Here is an 18,065-nt window from a genome sequence, read left to right as displayed (position 1 = left end):
AGCAACACACAGTTTTGTTGACAGTGAAGTACAAGTGATGTCCCATGTGCCCTGGTGGGTCTCAAATGAGCAAGCAGACATGCTTCCCCTCAGAAACTCCTCCAAGGTGAAACACTCAGGACACTTGGGATGTCATTGAGACACAAGATTCATGAAACAGAAGATCTGGACTTCAGATCCAGCATACAAAGATCTTCCCCAAACCTACAATTTTAGCAAAAAAAAAAAAAATCTGTTTGAGAAATAAACTATTTTTATTTTGTGGCTATTAAACTATTTTTATTTAATGGCTATTTTTATTTGAAAATTGTGTCCAGTTTGCTTGGGTCTGAACCCCCAGCAGAGCCTCAGAGAAAAAGTGCAGGAACAGGAAAAAAAAAAAACACCCAAAAGACCTGCAAGGTTGAGAGTCATAAATGAGGCAAAATATCTAATATTCACTCATTTCTGGTTGCAGAGCTTATTTTTATTAATGCACAGACCCATTAGCTGGTTGCCATGATACAGGGCAGTTGAGAGGAGGTGCAGAGTAAGGAGGTGAATAGAACTCAGAGTACTCCAGGGAAATGTGAGCTTTTCATGGTTTTTCAACATCTGACCTCCTGAAGTCTCTCTCTTTGGGTTCCCTTTGATGGATGGACATGAAACTCCCTGCAGAAGTGAGATGTAATTGGCATTGCTTTGGCTTCAGAACTGCTCTCCCAAGTCCCCTGGGGTTATTAGTGACAATTAATATTGGGATTAATACAAATAGCACCAATCCTGAGAGCACAGTGGGTGTTATAAGGAGTGTCTGATTCTGCAGGAGCTTGGGAGGGTGGTGATAGGAAGGAAGTGGTGATGGAAAGGGAGGAATATCTCCAGGAGATAATGGAAGCACTGCCCTGCCATGCTTTAATGACAGGCACATTTATTCTGAAACAATAGGATGTTTTGGCTGGCATCCTTCTAGACTAACTCCTAGGGTTTTCAATCCTCAGGTGGCATTAAGGCAGCTCCTTTTGGCTTGCCATTAAAGCCTGCTGTTTCTCTGTAGGAGAGTATCTGGCCATGCTCTTGGGAAATTCATCAAAGCTACCCTGTACACTGATAGCTGGACCTGGAAATGAAGGAAATAGCAAAGGAACACCTCACTTCCTCAGTGTCTTTCTGATCCCTCCCAAGGTCACTGCTTGTGCCAGCTCAACATCTTCACCATACCCTTTAAGCTCTTGAGTAAGCTCATCATCTCAGAGACCACTCACATCTTTCCCACCCTTCCATGAAGGAGTTTTTCTGCAATTCAAAGCAATTCACTGGAGCCCTTCATAGACACAAAGCCCTTGGTGCTTCACAAACTCCCCAAATGTGGAATAGAGACAATGTAGAAGAAAGCATTGCAGAAGTCCTATCTCACAACAAATAAAGATGAGATTACAGAGAAATCAAGAACCTCACAGCAGAGCTGCCCATGTCAGGGAGCCCATGTCTTGCTGTGAGCCAAGCTGAGTGAGGTTAGGAGAGTTTGCGATCACTTTGGAGGGCCAGGCCACACATGGCTCTCATGAATTGTCTTTGTGTCCCCAGTTTTTTCTTTTCCAGGCTGAAAAGCCCAGTTGCACTTGGGCATTTCTCTCCTCAGATTCAGAAAATGTACTATTACAGCTCTATTCCATATTTACTTGTGCTCTGTGAGTGTTTGGGAAGAGAATTTTAAAGGCTACTTCTCAGATATAGTGTAGCACCTGATAGTAATAAATAAAACCACGGATGCACCTTGATGGTAAAGGCCAGGGGATATCCCTTCAACAGGAAAGGGATTTTCTATTGCTGTTTTTCCCTGTCCCTCTGCAGCCCTGTCCCCTTCTGCTCCAGCCTCAGTTGGAAGCCTCACAGGGCTTGCCTTTCCCCTACCAGTGCAACCCTGCTCTCAATGAAATCAGGACACAGAAATCCTCCTCTGAACGTGGCCTCTCCTTTCAGCTTCTCCCTGGTGTGCACACTTGCAAATGGCTCAATTTCCTGCTGGCTCAGTGTAAAATTTTCAGCATGGGGATTTCTGTCTGGTGTTGCTTTGCAGCATGAAGCTGACAGGAGTTTATGGCTCAGAAGGGACAGAAACTCTGCCAGGTTAAACTTCAGATGTATGATCCCACCATGTGTCAATCAAAGTCACTCTGCAGACTGATTTATTCTGCATTTTCCCCCCATGATGACAATGGTTGCACCCCATTGAATAAGCACTGAGATACCTCAAACTCTCCAGCCCCCTATGTACAGAAAGAACAAAAATATCTGTTATCAGTGGAGCAGGGAAAGGGTAGTGCAAGGAAATTTTGCTGACAAATGCAATTCATTGTGCAATTAACTGGCATAGCCTGATACTCTGTATTCATTTGCATATGTTTAAATGAATTAGGCAAGTCCTAAAGCTGAAGTTGGCACCTTATACAAACACACCCAACTTTGCTAAAAAGGTCATAACTTTCAGCATAGACTTTTTTTCATTTGATTACACCTATCTCTTCCTCTATTGTTTTAAATTATTTATAGAATGTACCTCAATCCTTATGATATTTCCAAACAAATCATAAAACCAAACATTGTCTTACATATTTTAAAACACACAAGCTCCATTACTGTTTTATAATTGCTAATTAACAGATAAATGTTTCATACTCCCACATTTTTTATCCTCCAGATACAGCAAAACAAACAGATTAACAGAGGAAACCTGAGGACTGCAATATCTGTTTTATGATAAAACCATTTAGTAACTTAATCCCTACTATGCTCAGCTCTCAAAGAGCATGTACTGGTGGTTATGTGATACACAGTAATGAACCAGTACAGATGTACATTTGTGTTGTTCTCTGGTTAGAGTGGGAGCTGAGATTTAGACTGTTTGTTTTTTTTTTTTTTTTCCCCTGGGCTTGCTACTAATTTAAATGTCTTGTCTAAGGATGTTGAACAATTACAACCATTTTAGAAGTCTTATGCTGTGAAATGGAGAAAATGCATAAACCCCTCTCAGTTGTGCACCCTTGTGTGTCATTGTATGGGGACACCATGGTTATTAGACTGACACAGCAACCTAATGCAAATGTCTGGTATAAAAAATAATGATAATTAGCAGCAGCACAGGATGGCAAATAATCATCTTCAGGTGACAAATGCGGGAAACCTGAGAAGTACCAGAGGGTAGTGGGACTTCTCCAGTTGCTCCTTAGGACTAATTACCTAATAAAACCAGGATGTGATTGTATGATACTGAGTCATAGATTCAATGTGAGACGCTGAGCTCTATTAGAAGATGAAGTAAAAAGGTATTTTGAGTCTCTCTGGCTGGAAGTAAATGTCTTATCTAAAAAAACACATACATTATGGTTTCGGATATCTGCATTTTTCCAGCCTAATTCTTGATCATTGCAGAGGAGCTATTTGTTTAGCATGGGACTCTTCCCAAAGTATCACCATTTAAATTCTCCAGCTTGCAGCAACACACTTTCTATTTTGGCAAGATGAATCTTCTGGTATCTGCATACCTCTCCTGTTCCTTCCTTCCTGTAATTAGGGGTAAATCTGCTCCAGGACCTGTTCTTTTGTAGAAGACACCATTTTTAGAGCAATACATCATTGGCAAGTCATGACACTAACAGATCCTTGGAGAGGGCTGCCTCTCTAAAGAGGTGTAGTATCACCTTGATCCCTGCTAGACACTGCTCAGTAAAGAGCTCCATCAGTTGGTGAAAAAGCAGGAACAAACTCGTTTTAGCTATAAGCAGGTGGAACTCGCTTTTCAATTAAATAGTGTCAACAAAGTATCTCTTTTTTACCTTGTCCTATTTCCCCTCAACATTCTCATAACCTCATTTTGATTTTAGGGATTCAAGCTGAGCTGGATGGATAAATAATGTTGGGGTGTTTTTTCCCCAGAAATATTTATTTGCATCTGAAAATTAATCACTTCTATTTTGCACTTCCCTTGCTTCTGCTTTCTGTGGACATTGGTCTGATAATTTTGTACTGACAAACACAGAGCAGAAACATCAGAAAGAGTTGTGTTTGTGCCTCCTTTCATGGGACTGGGGAATTGCTGGTGTTTACGTACCATGGCTCTTTTTCTCACTCCAAGCACTTGCTCATACAGAGGTTTGTGAATTAGTGATTGATCTCAGCCTTGTAAAGCTGTGGATGAGAAACCAGTGGTATCAGAACCTGCTGGTCCACAGACCAGTGTGGTCCCCAGAGCTTGTGTTTCTTTATTCAAGATGAAGATCAGCTGGTTGAGGTGCTGAAAATGAACCACATGACAAAATGGACCCATTCATCAGCACAACAAAGAATATTGCCCAGGAGCCAGAAGGCATTAAAAATATTCAAAATAAGACTGAAGAAAGTAGTACAAATAAATGTGAATAGAGCCACAGGTCTGTTCATCAGGTAATAGCATTTTCTGGGGGCAATTCAGAATACCTAAATGGACATCCTCAGAGAGAGTTGCTTAAGGAGCTCAGTCTGAGAGACAAAATTAGATGTCCAGAGCTAGAAACTGTGAATGCTGCCAACCTGTTGGCAAACTTGGCCTTTTCTTTAGTTACCCAGTACCCTCATGAGGAAGTGGATGCTGGAAAGTGAAACCCTTCTCCTTGTTACGATGATATTTCCCTTTCTTACTGGTACCCGGAAGGAAACCCAGTGGATTTACACTTTGGTTGTAGTGTCAGATGATTCATGGGGTGATGCCTCCTCTGGTCCTGCCATGTGCCTTGCTGCTCCATCAGCTGCACTGTCCTTCCTTCCTTCCTTCCTTCCTTCCTTCCTTCCTTCCTTCCTTCCTTCCTTCCTTCCTTCCTTCCTTCCTTCCTTCCTTCCTTCCTTCCTTCCTTCCTTCCTTCCTTCCTTCCTTCCTTCCTTCCTTCCTTCCTTCCTTCCTTCCTTCCTTCCTTCCTTCCTTCCTTCCTTCCTTCCTTCCTTCCTTCCTTCCTTCCTTCCTTCCTTCCTTCCTTCCTTCCTTCCTTCCTTCCTTCCTTCCTTCCTTCCTTCCTTCCTTCCTTCCTTCCTTCCTTCCTTCCTTCCTTCCTTCCTTCCTTCCTTCCTTCCTTCCTTCCTTCCTTCCTTCCTTCCTTCCTTCCTTCCTTCCTTCCTTCCTTCCTTCCTTCCTTCCTTCCTTCCTTCCTTCCTTCCTTCCTTCCTTCCTTCCTTCCTTCCTTCCTTCCTTCCTTCCTTCCTTCCTTCCTTCCTTCCTTCCTTCCTTCCTTCCTTCCTTCCTTCCTTCCTTCCTTCCTTCCTTCCTTCCTTCCTTCCTTCCTTCCTTCCCTCCATCCCTCCATCCCTCCATCCCTCCATCCCTCCATCCCTCCATCCCTCCATCCCTCCATCCCTCCATCCCTCCATCCCTCCATCCCTTCCCTCCCTCCATCCCTCCATCCCTCCCTCCATCCCTCCACCCACCCACCCACAGCCCTGGTTTCATTGTTCTCAGAGCTCAGAGCAGCTCGGAAGCAGCTCTCAGAGCTGGGATTTCCTCTGTGTCAGCACACGGAGGGGTTCTCCGCTGACTCACTGGACTGCTCCCAAAAATAGCAGCTTCAGAATAGAAACCTTCGTGCCCTTTCTGTCCTGAAGAACAATGTCTTGAACAATTTTTTCCTCCCTAAGTATGAAATAAATCCCCTTTGTGCTTCCAGCTTGGCAGGGTTAAGATGGAAGGGCTTGGTCCAGTGCTCAGAGCACCTGACGGTGCTTTCAAGGAGAGGAGTTAATCACTGGGACTGTTATTTACTTAATTCTCAGCAGGGACATTATTTATTTCATTTTCATCAGGGCTTTCTGGTTTTTGTCTGGGGAGATGGAGACTTAAAATGGAAAGCGATTCAAGCAAACACCCCTCTTCACAGCCTGGGTTTTTTATCTTTCTGCAGGGCAGACACCAGACAGAACCATCAATGAATCCAACAGGAAGGACAAGGAATGTTAATGAAGTGTAGGATCCTTCAAACAACTGACGTGCCCAAGGATTTTTGGAGTGTTTGCTTATTTTCTGTTATTATTTTAAAAAATGCCTAAACATCTGCCAAGCCCATCTGAGAAAGAGCAAGACTTTTCTATATATATATATATAAAAAACTGTGTGTCAGTGCTTTACAAACCCAGTAGCCAAATCTCGGTTGGCAGCTGCTGGTGGTCTCTGTACAGCTCAGTTCCTGTTGGGCTGCAAGGGAATCCTCAGGGAACAGCACTGCCAGTGGGACCCCAACCTGTCAGCCTTCTGCTCCTGGCACCCACCACTCGTGCAGCCTGGCTCCTCTGCAAGCTGGCAGCATCCTGATTTTGGGAACTGATCTGCTGGATTTTAGTCACTTACTGTCAGCAGGGGCCTTATCCAAACTGCATCTGCAGCTGAAGACAGACTGGGCTGCTGGGCTAAGCCGTGCATGCTCCAAGTGCTGGATAGGCAGCCTGATAATTTCAGAGATAATTTTCACAGCTTCAGATAATTTTCAGAGCTTCATGTCTTCAGTTATTCTGACCATCCACGTCTAGCAATCCCATGTAGGAACACTTTCAGGGAGCCAGGCTGTCTCCTCAGCAGAGGTTGTGACTACTGAGAAATATTAGAAACCTTGCTCCAACAAGAAAAAATCACAAACACTGGGAAAAGGCATTTAAATATACAACTTCCTGAAAAGTAGGAGAGGTGAGATTCAACTGGTTTTCTTTTTACAGAGAAACCCCCAAATCATGTTCCCTAAAGTATGTGTTAAGCTTTTGAAAATCTTCTTCCCCCTCCTCCCTGCCTGACTCTACAATAAGTACAATTGTTAGACAAGGCAGGTCTTTGTGCTCCAAATTTAATACATAGTTTTTGACCCATGGAGTGATAAGCTGGAAAATAAATGGCTGGATTTTCCCCAGTGTTGAAGAACTCCTTTCAGATTGACTTGGGAACTTGCCTATTCTCGTCTGCCCACCTGGCTTTCACTTTGATATCCCTAACATTATCATAACTTTTATTATGTTTTCATGTCAGTCAAGCCTTCTTCACTAAATTACTTTCATTTATACATCCTCTCCTGCTATTTGGTCTCATCATCATCTAAGATTTAAGGTGAAAAAGTTTCTTCTATTTGACAGGGTGGGAGGTGGAAATTACTATGTGAGCAGTAAACTACAGGTTACATAAATAATGTGTCATTGTATATCACCCAGTGGAGCCTTAAATCAATTCATTAGTTTGTATAAAGCCTTTGTCTGCTTTTTAACTGCATCATATCCAAGTTGATTGCACATTTGCTCTGAGTTTGGTTTTTTCCTTTCTTTATGTCGTCAGCTTTCAGGATTCTTATATAGTTACGCTGAGTGTGTTTCTAAAGATTGTTTTTCTTTCTTGAGAGGCTTGGTTTATGTTTTTTCCTCTGCTTCTCGACACATCCCTAGCTCGAGGCAAAAGTGTGCATTTTGTTCATGAAAGGTAGACACAGGGATATTCTTCCCTGTGCATGGAGTGAAAGGCAAGCTGAGATATGCTGGATTACTGAGAGGTACTGAAAAGCAGCTGGTAGATCCAGACTGAGCCATACACTTGCTTTTATGCTGCTATATAGCAAAAAAAAAAAAAAAAAAAAAAAAAAAAAAAAAAAAAAAAAAATCTCTAGTCTGGACTGAACTATACTATAAGTTGTACTAACACCAAGAGTCTCCTATCCTTTTCACAGGCTAACTTTGCTTTTTGGTTGAAGTTGAGATGACGGTAACCCAGAAGAACCTTGTTTTGGAAGAGGATAGAGTTAGTTGAATAATATTTTTTTAGTCTTTACTGAAACTCTTAAGAAGATACTAGTTTGGGAAAACAAGAAAGAGAGAAGTAACATTTTATTACATTGTCAGTAACTGCCCATGCTGAAAACTGGTCTAGCCTGACTGCAAAGCAAAAACAGACATTGCTTTGATACAATGATCGATTTTATTATTCCAGCTGAGATTTTTCTCTTTCATTTTTCTGCAGATCTCATCTGCTCAGTAAATAAGGAACTGTACAAAAGTCCTTTACAATGCAGACTTGATGTACAACAATATTAAACAAGAAAATATTCCAACAGTCATGAAACAGCCATCAAAAGTACTGTTCCTTTTTTCAATCCCTGCAAGAAATCAAAACCTTTCAAGCAGAGCCAGATTTTAACGAAGGGTGGCTGTTTAAAGCAGAGTTGCCAAAAGCCTTGGCTGTGCCTGGACTTTTATTTTAAGTATTTGTACCATTAAATATTAATATAGGTCAAATAGCTGATCCCCCAGAGCAGATGAAATCTGCACAATGAAAACAAACACACTGTAAAACATGAGCCAACTTTACCCTTAATGTTACTGCATAAATATGCAAATACAGACCCCGATTTTCCTGAACAAGTTTTCTTATTGATGTTCTGGGAGAACGAGAAGGAAAATATAAAAATTAAATAATAGTCACAGCCCTGAAACTTTTAAGAGCTGATCCAAGGCTCATTGGCTCAAGGGAGCTTTGCCTTTACTACCTTAAAGAGCTGCAGTGCTGCAGAACCTGAAGCACACACAGGGAAATCCCAACGTGGTGCCACACAGAAAAGGCAATGTCACATTTGACAGCAGATATGTCCTTAAGGACATATTGCTATAGGAATGAAAAAGAAAAATTTGGAGCAGTTCTGCTCATTTTTTTTACTGGCATTATCCTGCACAGTTTTACTCCAGGCTCCCAATTCCTGCAGCAATCCTGGCTGCAGCTCAGCCCAGCCAGGCAGGCTCTGGAGCCAGGAACTGGGGTTTGCACCTTGGACAGCTGGTGGTGATGAGAAATATGGGGGATCCTACAAGAATGTGGGAGATGTCCTTGTTCTGGGACCTTGGTGAGGTTCAGGCATGATGAACTCTTTGTCCAGCTCATGATGAGTATTTTGAGGAATATTGATAAGGTGAAATAAAATTGAAAATGAGGAGAAGGATGGAAACTCAGAGTTCACTGAATAGATCACTTTGTGTAGAACCTCAAACATTATTTTGGAGATGCAGCCATGGGAAGCCTTTGCTCTTGATCCTTTTTCTCCTTTGTCCCAATTTTCCCAGCTGGCAAAGCTGAAGCTGGGTTGGTGCATTCAGGGTCAACCTGTGTGCTGCAGGTCTGGCTGCTCTGGGATGGGTCAGCACTTGGAAGTGCTTTGAGTTTGAACTGGGTACAGGAAAAACTTAAAGAAGCTGTGAAAAATACCACAGATCCTTGTTATTCCTCAGGAATAACTTTATTCAGATGATGGCACTGGCATTGAAAAGTTGTACCTTAAAAATGATGAGTGAAGGTACAAGGGCACTTAAATAATAGTTTAATGATGCTTAATTCAATGATTTAAGGTTTTCTTTAAAAGAAGTGTGACTCATATCTAGTTCCATGTTTCCAGCAGCTGAAGAGTTAAGAATAATCCTGATACTGTGAAGCTTGGAAACCTTCACATAGGGAAATATGGATTCCTATAACCAGAATACTCTGGTAACACACAACAGTGAATGTAAAATTCCAACTTCAGATCTTTAAAGTGAACAGTCCCACGGCCTAAGCTGTATTTCACCTTTTTTTTTTTTTGGCTGCCATCAAGTTTGGGAGCAAATTATACAGAATTGCATGTATGTACTCCAAAGGGGTAGAATCTAGATTATAAGCAGTTGTGAAATGCTCCCACATTGTAAATAAAATCAAACCCACAGAAATATTTTCTTCAGAAAGAAAAGTTAAAGTTTCTCAAAATATGAAGAGAAATATTCCAAATACTAAGTAAAAACATTTACATAAAAATATTAGAAATCAAGCTCTGAAAAAAAATCTAAATATGCAAGTAAATCTTGTCTGATAGAAATTTTCCATGTAATTTGATTTTTGTGGATATAATCTTTTCACCTTGTTGAAATCTGTATTTAAGGAAACGCTTCTCATTTCTTGTATTTTGATTGAAATTTTTAATCATGTTTTTCTACTGATGTGCACCATTCTGGAAGCTGCTTCTCAAAATCTAGCCTGAAATGCTCACATTAGAGTGCTGATGTGAACGAGACAAAGCAAGCCTGGCTCCAGCCCAAGTGCTCAGCCCTTCCAAAGCACACTGATTGGAGTCATAACCATCCGGCTAAATGGAAGCTGGTAATTAAAAATATGCAAAAGGGTTTGGAAATAATGTGAATCTCTCTGAATGTGGATCTTGAATATGGGTGTCTCTCACATGGGTAAAGTGGATAATTGCCTGCCTATCCTGCCTCTATTCATTGCGAATAATTGAGTTGTTGTCAAACACTTCCAACACTGCCTATCACAATAAATATGAGAAGACAGAGGGGCTCTTTGAATAATCTCATTTTTGTAGCTGAGGAAGCTGTTCCTTTTGTACTTGCCTGGGGAATGGCATAGCAACAGGAAATGAGAACCACGGAAAGAATGGAGAAAGCACTGCAGACTTTGCTTTATTTTTTAATTTCATATCTCTACATTGCATCTAAGACTTCAGTCCCACACCTCTGTTTCTCCAGGGACTTCCTTTGTACAAAACCCCATGGCTTGCTCTCCACACGTGCAGTGGGATGAGTTGGGTGGATGGGGACATTGGGCTGGGGACCAGGGATGTCAGACATGCAAGGGGAGCTTAGCACAGGTCCCCAGCTAAGGCAGCTGTGGGTGCTTGCCAGAGAAGTGGGGCATGTTTAGGTAAATGTTTGACCTGCACAGCTCTCTCAGGCTGCATGGTGTCACTAGTGTCACCAAAGCCCTTCACAGGAAACTTACCTGTATGTGACAAATCAGCCTGACTGATGGAGGGGGTGTCACTACCTCCAGGCAAGCTCAGGTGCTGCTCTGGACTTTGCTCTGGTCCTTGGGTCCTGCAGAAGGGCTCAGGTGACACTTTTCATTGCTGTGGCTCCAGCCATGGCCCATCCCTTACAGCCCCCCCAGCTCTGCTTCTCAGCAGCCTGTCCCAAAACACCTCCCTCTGCACACCCTTCCACCACCCTGCTACTTCAGCAGCCTTTCCTAAGCCCTGTTTCCCACACTATCACAGCTCTCCATATGCCACTGCAGTTCCTTTTCCCCATATTTTCATCCTTCCCATCCTACAGCAGACACTCCCTGCTAGTTTCAGCAAGTCCCTTGCAGTTTCCACTGTGCTGCTGCTTTGAGGGTTATTGTGTTTTGTACCCTTGGACTTCTGCACAGGGACATGTAGGTGGCTGGAGCACTGAAGAGGTGAGAGTGGTGCTCCAAGAGATTTTACAGATGGATTTTTTTGCCTCCATTTGAGACTCACTGGCACACAGTGTGGGAGAGACAAGCCCTTGTCTCAAAACAGCTGCAGCAGGTAATGCCTGCTCCTTTCTGCCTGCTCCTAAAAGGAACACTGACCTGCATCCTCCCTCTTTCTAACCTCACTTCTGGATTTCAGTTTTGCTCGGGGTGTGTGCTCTCCAGTCTCTTTCAGACAGTTTCTAAAATGATAATGCAGACTGAGCTGGAGGAACAGCCCCAGAAAGAATCAGTTTCACCTCTCTGTCCTCAGATTTTCCTGAGGATCAGGACCCTGCCTGGAGTATTTCTGGACACACAGTGACCAGTTTATCAAGAATTCCCGTTCACCATTAGGGCCTTGACATTTCTGCTGCCACCTTTAGTGTAAGGCAGAGGTTAACCCAGAGATGCTGCAGCAGAAAGCTTCACACCTTGCAGCAGCCAGAATAAACCTTTGATATCTGAGGCAGATCCAACTGCTGCCTTCTAAGGGCTCCTGCCATCACACGAGCTTTTGCCACAGTAATAATGCAGCAGTCTGAGAGCCCAGAGAAGGTTTTGCCTGTGCAGCATTGCTCTTGTAGTGAATAAGATGCACTTGGGACCTATTACACTCCCTGGCAATTAGACAGAGTGCAGCATCTCCAAAACACCATTGTCCAAGCAAATTAATTAATCCTGTGCCCCTGGGACAAGGATTGTTCCTGACCTAGCTGAGTGTGCTGGCAATCATGGGCTGCTGGGGAGAGGAGAGGGGGCTGAGGCCACCTTTCACCTGAGCAACTCCCTTCTGGAAGTCAAATGACTTCTAGAGGCCACACGTCAAATGTGTGGCACTGCCATCCCTGGAGTTCAGCCAAAGCCTGGCTGAAGGCAACAGGCCACAACATCTCTTTCCATACTGTAATTGTTGGTGTGTTTGAATAAATTCCTGCAGGGACACGTGCTGTATAAAACGTGTGAGTCAAACAAACCAGAAAGCAGATCAGCTTTGCACTGCCATTTCTACTGGAAGAGTAGGCATGTTAAATTCCTTTTCCCACAGATCCCCTTGCAGTAAATCAGTTTTGGAGCAATGCAGCTAGGTGTCAGGTGCTTTGCTGGTGCTGTGCTCTCAATGACTCTCTGTGCTAAGGGATGTTCTTGAAAACTATGCTAAAATAGACCAGGCAGTTTTGGAAAAGAGAGGTGTGTGTCCAAACAGCTGAAGTGAATGAGTTCATTCTATGTACCAGGGAAATGCACAGAGGGCAAAGAGTGGCCAAAATTATAGGCCAGGTACTTTCAAAATGTTCTTGGCTGGCTTCACAAGCAGGTGTAAATCTGCTGGATGCATAAAGCCAGTGCAATTCAGATGCAAAGTGGGAGCCTTTGAGGAGTCCTGGAGGAGACAGCCTGGATTGGAGGAGAGCCTGACTCCTGCTCATTAAAATAGCTGTGCCTGGGAGCTTGCTGGCTCTGGAGGAGAACTGGCAGTGCTTCCTGCGGGGAAAGGTGGGCACCATCTTCTGAAAGCAGGTGTAAAGCTCAGAGCACACCTCAAACATGCACAAAGCATCCTGGGCACCGGCAGTGATCAGCATCATGGAGTAAAAAGACCCTGAGGAAAGCATGAAACAGAGGTGATGAGAAACTTGGGCAGCTCACCGTTGTCAAATTGTCTTTCACTGGCTCTGTTCTAAGGAGTAACCCCTTGTGGCTGCTGAGCTGGAAGGCCCCATCCCTTTCCACAGCCCTCACTCCAGTTTCTCAGGACTTCTCACCTGGGGAAGCAGAGTCCCAGGATTTTATCCTGGCTACAAATGATGTGGGAACATTATCAGTCCCTATTAATACTCTTTAGGGTAAAATACCTCCGTTTTCAATTTGCTTCCACTGCCCTCCAGCTTGGCTTGAACGTGTTCAAGCAAAGGGAAGTAGGAGCCAAAGCACCCCATCGAAATCTTGTGTATTTTGGTAAAATTTAGTTTTCTTTACTCATTTTCTGAACCGTAAAGATTTACATTGCATTCAGTCGTGTAACTACTGAAATTAAAAACTCAGCTTGGCAGAGATCACCCCAGAGTCTTTGCTGGCATCTTTCCTGGAATGCCAGCTGTTCCAGAGAAGCAGAGAGGCCAGGTTCTGCTGATTTCCCTAGCCTTGCAGATACCTGCTTCAGATTTGTGTTTTGAAGAAATAATTTAACATACAGGTGGTTTTTGGGTTGAAATTTTGTAGATTGCCAAGACTGATGAGATGTCAGGTCTGGATCCAGTGAGCATGAGGGAACTAAACTCCCCTTTTAGCAAGAAAGTATGAAGTTCATCTCTGAATTCAGTGGCAGGTATTTTGGGACAGGAATTAAACCAAGGACTGTTTTCCTCTGAACTGCAGCTCAGATGAAGAAAGTTCTGTATTGGGAACAGTGATTAGCAGAACTGATTTTATTATGGCAAAAAACTCCCAAACATGGCAATGCAAAGTGCCAACATCAAAGCCTGTGAACATTTTCTACTTTTGCATGTCGGAAGTTATATATACATTTTAAATGTTAGACATTTAAAGGGTTTGTAGATTCTTGATATAGAGCAGAACACAGAGAATTGCTTTGGATTCATGGGACCACACTCCCCCATAATGCCACTATAAATTAATTGGCTGCACAACCAATACCTCTGCCTGAAAGTTGTATTTTTGCTTCCCCGAAATGCATTTAGAATTACTGAGGCATACTGAGTGACTCTCTTTACTGAAAGCTTCTATCACATAACATATATGCAAGAAAATCAGCCCTAAGTGAGAGAGAGGTTGGTGGGGGAACCTGAGAGGTAACGGTGAAAAATTGAAAGAGGAAAGTTCCAGCTAACAAAAGAGTTACCAAAATAAAAAAGATAATGATTCACCACAAGACCTGTCCATATCAGAAGTTTCACAGAAATCTCCTGATGTCCCTTCAATCTGAACTTCTCTGTCCTTCTGTGAGAAATTGTCATGAGCTGGCTTTTGCCATTTTAAAACAAATGATCAGGTTTTCAGGTTTCTATTAGCAGGAGCTCAGCATTTCTAAACAAATCACCATTTTTGGCAGAAGGGGTGGGAGCCAGTGTTCACCAGGTGACCCTCAGGGTACTCCTACACACCTCTCCACAGCTCTGTCACTCCTTTTGAACTCAAAGCTTTTGGTGCACATGGCAGATTAACCTGGAGCAGGTCAGCTGTGCGTGTTTATCCCATGCCCAGGTTTATCCCAGGAGTCTTACAAACATCCTCTTGACTCCATGGACAGTAGGTAGAACAGGGTGACCCTCAGCAAGCTGCCTGGGTGAAGAGGTCAGGAGACTGATTGAGCAGGCAGCTTGTTCTCCACCACCCATCTGCAGCCTCCACTCCCCACTCCCTCCCATTCTCCCCTGAGATGAAGGGGGAACCAGTGCAGGTGCTGCTCTGACTCCCTCCAATATGCACAAGACTTTTGCAGCAGCTGCTGCTGAGCCGTGGAGTAACCACTCAAATCCTCTCCCTATTTTTTTCCTGTTCTTTGCTCGATTTTTCACTCTGAATTAAACATGCTGATGGGCTGCATTTGGCAGAATAATAAGCAAGCAACAGGTTGCGATCTAAATATTTGATTCTGATCACCACTGCCATCACTTTATTGTTGCTGTTGAATGAAAATGTGGGTGAATTCCAGCAGGGAATTTACAATCTACCTCTGTGTTAGTAATTACTGATTTGATTTCCAGGTGTCCTGCAGCTGAGTACTCTCATTTCACATTGATGTAAGATTTTCATCTTTCCTTGGGAGTTAATTGTGTAACATGCAAACAAGAAATCAGCCATGAAAACATGGAAATTCCCAGGTCTTCATTTCCTCTCTTTTGTTCAAAGTTCTATTGGAAAGGTGGGGTTGGTTGGACACAGTTGGGACAATGTGTCCAATGTGTATTTGTGCAAGCTGAAGCCAACATACAAAGAAAAAACAGATTAATTGCAAGAGCTTGATTCTGAGTGCCACAGTACAAAGTCTTGGGGGAAGGAGGATGCACAATTTTCAGTCTCTATTCTCCATGCTTATGCAAAAACCCTGTACCACACGCCAGCAGAACTGACCAGGGTGAGGCCATTTCATACCAGAAAAGTTTGACATAACAGCTTTTAAAAGAAGGAAAATTTCTGTCCATCCAGATCAAGTGAATATCTCTTCCTCGCAGGTAAGAACCCTACCTCTGATATGCAGCACTGTCAGCACAACCAAAATATCAAGAAGATATCATGAGAAGTGCACAGAAAAATACCATGAAATTAATTTTTCATTCCTCGGGATACTTCTTCCCACTGAAGCTATCTATCACCTTTAAAGTGACACTATGACTTTAATGAATGCTTTCTTGCCTTTGGGGCTACTTTGGGTAGAAAGGCAGGTAAGGATTAAACAGGAGGAGGTCCTTGATGTTGATAAAAACGATGGCTTTCAAATCTGAAATCCACTTGAGCAGCCTGGTGCCGATGAAGGGATACACCAGGTCCCTCTCCTAATGCCCTGTGAAGGCAAGAAGAAAGCTCAGACAAGTGACCCATCCCAGAGGCACTTTAGGCAGACCTCTGCAAATAGACACTGCCTTGGGCACACAGCAGTGACACACAGCCAAAAAGTAGCTGTTCCCTGCTGAGCCCCAGTGCTGTCCCAGATAAAAACCTGGGCCAGGTTTCTCCCCGAGCGCCCGCTCTGCTCCGCTGCCACCCCCCAGGGCTACAGCAGAAGTGCTCTCTCTGAGGCCAGCTTTGTGTTGTGCTTGGCACGCAGCGAGGCCCTGAAAATAATCTCTTGTATTAGCTGAAACCCTCTCATGCCAACTTCGTGATCCCTCTGACATATTTGCTGCCAGCTTTTGGTGTCAGTGCGTTGGCCCGCGGCTCAAAGCGGTTACATTTTTAATGCTGCACAGTGCGTACCTTCTCTCCCTGCATCCCTCTCTAGTGGTTGAGCAGGACTTGGGGAATTTGGCTGGAGCATCGTTTTCCCCAGTAAAGACTGGGGACCGATGGAGAAAATGATCTGTGGTCCCCCACAGTGTGTACCAAAATGGCATGTGGTAATTCTCATTCTGATTTCTAAAATGCTGGATAACAGCCAGCGTCTCTGCTCCTCCAGCCCCATACAAACTGTTTGGGACTGTCAGTTCTCCAAGGCCTTATTTGAGCAATTCACTGAAGAACTGGAAGGGATAAGGTGATCTGAAAACACAGTGAAATTCTCCAAAAACCCCAGGAAGGTTATTGTGGTTTTTTACCATATCAAGCAATAACTCTAGTCCATAGAAACATCGTATCAAAGCATTAAAGAGAATTGAAGAGCTGTCCATATAAAAAATAACCATATAATCATAATCAGCTGGGCACACCTTGAATTAAACCTAAGTAGGTGTAGGAAAACAAATGTTTTAATGTCCTCCTGTAACCTCCTTCTCCCAGGTGCCAATTTTCACTCCATCTTTAGAGAAGCCAGGCGTTTTGCCTAACTGGGCATTAACAGAGGTCCAGGCAGGAATCCAGTGTGGACAAGCAAAAAAGGCCCTTTAGTTGTTGGGAGGTAGAAACTGGTTCCAGTGCTGTGATGGAGAGTGATTGCAAGGCAGTGAGACCAGACTTTGCTTTGTCCTGCAGAGCTTTAGTGCCCACCAGGCTGTGCCACAGGGTGCCAACCATCAGCCTGCCAGGCAGTCTGGGACCTGAGAGGCAGAGACAATTGCTGAAAGAGCAAGTTTTGTAATAACAGCAGCAAAACTCAAAGCAACAGAAGGGAGGAAAGCATCACGACGGTGAAAAATAGAAGGTGGCTGCAGCTATGGCACAAAGCTGTGAGGAGCCTTGGTGTCCACACAGCGTTGGACACGCACCTGCAGAGCAACCCAAGCCATTCATCAGCTGCAAAATGGAACAGCATCTGTGTTTTTCTTCAGCTCAGACTGCCTCCTTGACTTCGAGCCCATCACTGAGTATTTTGCTGCAATGGATTAAATATCTCAGGTGGCATTTTGCTGATGAAACAAAAACAGTGAGAGGTGTCCAGTGCTGGAAAAATTCTTCTGACTTAGCATCTCAGCTGTCCTTCCCAGTGCTAGTATTTTTCTATCAATTACCATTTGGTCTCCTAAATTAAGAGATCAATCTCAATCTTATCCCCACATGGCGAAATTTTGCAATTTCCATTTTGTCTACAAAATAAAAGAAAACTGTAATTTATTTTTTGTGGACAAAATGGGTTTGGGTTCTTTCACTTTTCTTTTGGCATTCCTTCCTGTTGACAGCATGATTTGCACAAAATTACATTCTGTTGATAAAAATGTGCTGAAATGTCTTTCGGTTTCATTGACTGAATGATTTGCAGTCAAAGGTTTGACAAAATGCATGTTGTCGACAGAACGAAATGGGGCGGGCGGAGGAAAGAATATACTTCAGACATATGGAGCAAGCAGTTACACACTCACTTGGTTTGTTAAAAACCCTGCTCAGAGTCTATCAGAAAGAATTTTGTGGGATTCAGATAAGACAATAGTTACTTTGGAAAATCTCATTTGCACAGACACATCTGGCAGCGAGGAAAGGCATAAAGAAAGTTAACGGGTGCAGAGTTTGGCCAGAGATCATGGCAAGTGCTGTTCTGCTTCCTTAGATGTCTTTCTATCCAAATAAATTTCCTCCATTAAGTTTACAGATTTCCTCATGCAGCTTTTAAGGGAATACTTGTACTGGAAATGAACAAGACAGGGAAAAGAAGTATGTTAAAATTTATGAAAACATCTGT

The 18,065-nt window shown here is 43.3% G+C and overlaps 1 protein-coding gene across 2 annotated transcripts in view; it reads left to right on the top strand.

Moving 5' to 3' along the window:
- Positions 1-18,065, top strand: part of PDGFA (platelet derived growth factor subunit A) — a 166,243-nt gene that overhangs the window by 80,241 nt on the left and 67,937 nt on the right. Inside the window, exon 7 of one of the 2 annotated variants that reach the window (XM_053957806.1) lies at positions 5,904-5,944. The exons of the other annotated variant lie outside the window; for it this stretch is intronic. The gene's annotated coding sequence lies outside the window, so the exon portion shown is untranslated. Of the gene's footprint in view, positions 1-5,903; positions 5,945-18,065 lie in introns of those variants that run through there. 2 annotated transcript variants of the gene reach the window in all.

Source organism: Vidua chalybeata, chromosome 16 (assembly GCF_026979565.1).
Source record: "Vidua chalybeata isolate OUT-0048 chromosome 16, bVidCha1 merged haplotype, whole genome shotgun sequence".
Classification (NCBI taxonomy): Eukaryota; Metazoa; Chordata; class Aves; order Passeriformes; family Viduidae; genus Vidua; species Vidua chalybeata.
Note: the sequence above shows the minus strand (reverse complement) of the source record. Positions and strands in the feature narration are given on the sequence as shown.